Here is a 5,233-nt window from a genome sequence, read left to right on the forward strand (position 1 = left end):
ATTATATATATATTACAGTTTCATTATTTATTCGTTCATTCTTTTCACATTATCATTTTAAATTAAAATAAATGATTTTGTATAAAAAGATTATTTTGGTAACACTTTAATATAGGGACTGATTCTCACTATTAACTAGTTGCTTATTAACATGTTTATTATTAACATATTGGCTGTTTATTAGTGCTTATAAAGCACATACTCTGCATGACCATATTCTACATCCCTAATCCAACCCAATACCTAAACTTAACAACTACCTTACTAACTATTAATAAGCAGCAGCAAATTAGGAATTTATGGAGGCAAAAGTTGTAGTTAATGGTTTGTTAATAGCGATAATTGGACCTTAAAATAAAGTGTGAGCATTATTTGCAATATTTTCTTTAGGCTCATGTACAGTAAGGCAGTCTGAATTACTTATTCTGAATGAAATGTGTTGTATTAAAACATATATGTATATTATCACACTTCATTTTTAAGGTCCAATTCTCGCTATTAAATAACAGACTATTAACTACGACTTTCGCCTCAAACTCCTAATTTGCTGCTTATTAATAGTTAGTGCAGTAGTTGGTAAGTTTAGGTATTAGAGATGTAGAATATGGTCACGCAGAATATGTGCTTTATAAGTACTAATAAACAGCCAATATGTTAATAACAGGCATGCTAATAAACAACTAGTTAATAGTGAGAATTGGTCCCTATACTAAAGTGTTACCATGTATATATGTATATGTGTGTGCATGTAAATAAATACATTATACTTGATCACAAAGCAGAACTGTGTTTCTATGATAATAATGACATGTGTGCAGAACTGCACAAAGACACACTTCATGCATTTAACCACCAGTGCACCACATGTAATCATTTGCATGCTCTCATTCTTCAAGTTCCTGTGCAGGGAGGCCTTGCTCTACCACATTCTCTTTCAGTTCCACAATGATCCGTCACTTTTGGTGATCAATGAAGGGGAAAAAGCTACATTTTTGGTCCATGAACGTTTCAAACAATTCACAAAAACAGTCTTGAGAACAGCACAGAAATATTAAGACAAATTTGGATGTGTGTATGTGTTAAAACACATGAACCGAAGGCTCTGCATGGGAGCTAAAGCTGGTGGTTGGTGGCTGCTAACCAAGCGTTCCAGCATGTTGCAACAATCAGTGATAATGCAACATTTCTTCTGATTGCATCTCAAAATCTTTGTTGGGACTGCAAGAACATTTTAAAGCATGATAGGAAAGCTTCTGACGCCAAAGTTGTTACAATCAGAAGGCAGCAAAATTATGTTGCCTCAAATCAGAAGCATTAATCTTCATGGAAACCGTGTCTACGTAAGTATGCGAATGCAAACACTTTTAGCTATGCAAGCTCGATTTGAGAAAAATGTGTCAGAACACAAGGAAACACAAAGGAAACGCACATTGCATTCTCCGAGCTGTCGCAAGGCCTGCTACAGCGGACGTTACTGTAAACCAGAGGGCTTTAAACCGTTCCTGGAGCCCAGGACAATCCCAGGATGCATTGCAACAGGCTCTGTGGAAATTTTCATTTGTAAATACTGAACAATAATGATATAATTGATTTTTAAATGGATGGAACTCAACATCCATATGCCATGTTTTTGCGCTTACTTGAGTATAAAGTTTTTAGTTTTACATCTGACTTTTAAAACACTTGGGGAATGATATTAACACCAAGAGCTAAACGGAAAGTTGTCGATGAAAGGTCCATTCATGCCTCGAGCAAAACAAAAACAGCTTTCAACATGTTCATGTGCTTTAATGGAAAAAACAATGAATAGAGATTTCACGTTTTAAAGGGATAGTTCACAAATTCTGACATCAATTGTGGTTTCAATCCTATAAGACCTTGTTCATCTTTGAAAAAATACAAAACAAAAAAACAAGATTTTTGTAATGAAACCTGAGATATTTCTGTACCTCTTGTTGAAAGTCCATTCCACCAAAACCTCGATGTTCTATTAAGTGTGGTTTAATCCAAGTCTTTTGAAGAGACACCGTCACTTCATATGATAAACAGATTTATTTTCATATATTTTTAGATTCATATGGTTTAATTTTATGTCTTTATCAACGTTTTTAAAAGTTTTGGTATAATGGACTTTTAATGAGGAGATAGAAATCACTCAGGTTTTATTAAAATGATATTAATTTGTGTTTTGAAAATGAATAAAAAGGCTTAAGGGTTTTGGAATGGCATGAGGGTAAATCATTTTCATTTCCTGAATTTTAATTTTTCTGTGACTTTTCCTTTACGGAAGGGAAAAAGATACACTAAAAATCCTTGCTCTTGTTCCAAGTCTTCTGTGGAATCTGTCATGTGAGCAGTATTAAAGTGGTGCATTTGAGAAAAAGATTATGCTGCACATGGATAGCACTTTAAATCAGCCACTTAAAAGGTTTTATTTCAGTTAGTATGATGCTTTAGGAGGTCTCGGCCTATGTAGACAGCAGACAACGTAGCAGCCGACTAGGGCTTGCTGAAGGCTGATTTCAGTCGATCCCTTCAGCACTAAACATGTACATCACATGTACAAAGTTTTGTCAAGACACGTGTTTGCATGTGCATCGGGTGCGACGCCATGAGCATATGGGCCGACGAGTAAAGGTGCACTGAGTCCATCTGTAGCAGTGACAAGACAACAGCATGTCATAGCCTCAGGAGGACAAGCTGCTAGCAAGAACCAGCATGTTATTCTGAGGTTAGCCTCAATCAATCAATCAATCGATCCAATTTATTACACACTCCTTTTTTTTAGCTCAGCTAAAACTTTGGAAGTCGTGGCCTAATGGTTAGAGAGTCGGACTCGTAACCCAAAGGTTGCGGGTTCGTGTCTCGTACCGGCAGGGATTGTAGGTGGGGGGAGTGAATGTACAGCGCTCTCTCCCACCTTCAATACCACGACTGAGGTGCCCTTGAGCAAGGCACCGAACCCCCAACTGCTCCCCGGGCGCCGCAGCAAAAATGGCTGCCCACTGCTCCGGGTGTGTGTTCACGGTGTGTGTTCACTGCTGTGTGTGTGCACTTTGGATGGGTTAAATGCAGAGCACTAATTCGGCCACATGTCACTTCACTTTTCACTCACTCACACTTTAAAAAACTGTGTAGCAAATTAGCTCAAAAGGGAAATGTATAAATAATTACAATTATTTATATCAGCTGCCAGTAGTAACTGTAGCAGAATTAATATTGTCATCAACTAATCTGTTTGTCCAGCGAACATTCATTGTAATTTCATATAAATTCTAAGAAAGGATATTTTCGTGGCCACAGAAAATAACCTTCTTATAGTACTAATGCATTAGAGCATGTAGCTAGATCGAAATCGTAAAGGGGCATTATTCACAAGCAGGGCCAGAAACTCATGTAATTTGTGCACAAAATTTTATTAACTAAACGCTAACACACATAACTAATTTAAACAAACAAACACTCACTCACACACACATGGGGGAAGGGCAAACGAGACTTGATGGATGAAACCATCAGGAAAACCAGAGAATGAAGCTATGAAAAGAGTCAGATATCCACCTGAGTAAAACCATCAGCGCAGTTTATAACGGGGTCTATAGCTTATACTAAATCTCTGTTTCATTTAGTTAAATGTACGATACTTGCATTGCCTTGGTCGTTGACGAGTGTCTGGATGCAGTCTCGGATGAAAGTCTTGATGGTTTCAAGGGTTTGGACTTGCTATCACGTTCTTCCGGGTTTGAAGAGTGATGAACTCCAAAGATGTTTGGACTCGATGGTGATTGGGAGTTTCTTCCCAGTGGAAAGTGAAGAAGAGCTAAGAGAGACATCAGCTGAGATCCTAGGATCTTTGGTGAATGGAAAGTCAAGGCCGAAGCCTGGCACAAACTTAAGGGTTCCAGAAGAGTTCTAGCTCAGCATCCCCATCTTCTCTGAATCTAACAGAACTGCATACTGGCTGTGTCGAGGTCTGCTCTGGGACTTAGCGACCAGAAGACGGGAAGGTGATGAGAGACGAGTGAAGAGACTAAAACCCCTTTCACACTGCACTTTGGTCAAGGAAAATTGCTGGAAAATTGCAGGAGTGCCTTCTGTGTGAACGTAAACACGTCCCGGGATTGATTCTGGGATCGATCCTGGGTTGGGGACCTAGTAACATTGCTAGTCTCAAAACGAGCCCTGTGTGAACAAAAGCCAGAACCAATGCTGTAAAGGGTGTGTCGTAGTGATGACGCACGTTATCATGCAACTCTTTTACTGGGTGTTTTGAATGCAGATCAACATTTGCGACAAAAAAAAGTGCAAACTGGTATGAAGCAGAGATCAGGGAGCTCCTCACTATCCGCGCTAAAGCTGAGATCGTTCGCCAGCTTAGTGGAACGGTATGTGTCACATTACACATCGTAACGTCACGTGTCTTTACACTGGAAAATCACTGGCAGTGTGAATGAACCAAAATCAAACGATCCCGGGACAAATCACGGAACACATTATCCGTGTATTTTCCGGAAACTCTGTGTGAAAGGGGCTTAAAAAGCCAAGCGGGTCACTGAAGTGAAGCCTTTTCTGTGGAGGTCACACCTCTCGGGGGTCAAAGAGCCAATGGTGACTTGCACTTCTGGAGGGAAAGTTTATGACTCTTTGTCTTAGAACATGGCATTTTGCATACGTAATTGGATTGGGTGTTGATGCCAAAACTGTTAAAGTTTCTTAGAACACTAGCATGTTGCATAGGTATCAACATATAACATACACTCTCAATTAGATCATCCGAAGACTAATTCATAGAGACCAAACATGGTATAAGTCAGGTGACATTAACTAGTGATCTATCATAAGCATGCATAAAACAGTATACAACCATATAGACCAGTGGTTCCCAACCCTGGTCCTGGAGGCACCCCAACACTGCACGTTTTGCATGTCTCCTTAATCAAACACACCTGATTCAGGTCATCAGCTCATTAGTAGAGATTTCAAGACCTGAAATTGGTGTGTCAGAAAAAGGAGACATGCAAAATGAGCAGTGTTGGGGTGCCTCCAGGACCAGGGTTGGGAACCACTGATATAGACCATATACAAGAATATAATAATCATACACAAGGACCTGGGGATATGCATGATAGGAAGGTCATAGAAAAAAATTGTCTATGAATTAATGAAAGAAGTAATTCCCTATAGCAGTATGTGTCTGTTTTAGAGAGAATTAAGTATGTGGGGGGGGGGGGGG

The 5,233-nt window shown here is 39.3% G+C and overlaps 1 pseudogene; it reads right to left on the minus strand.

Annotated features, from left to right (window-relative positions):
* Positions 1-5,233, minus strand: part of LOC107656675 (sodium/hydrogen exchanger 8-like) — a 36,865-nt pseudogene that overhangs the window by 20,685 nt on the left and 10,947 nt on the right.

The sequence above is a fragment of the Sinocyclocheilus anshuiensis genome, unplaced genomic scaffold (assembly GCF_001515605.1).
Source record: "Sinocyclocheilus anshuiensis isolate Anshui unplaced genomic scaffold, SAMN03320099.WGS_v1.1 scaffold2799, whole genome shotgun sequence".
NCBI lineage: Eukaryota > Metazoa > Chordata > Actinopteri > Cypriniformes > Cyprinidae > Sinocyclocheilus > Sinocyclocheilus anshuiensis.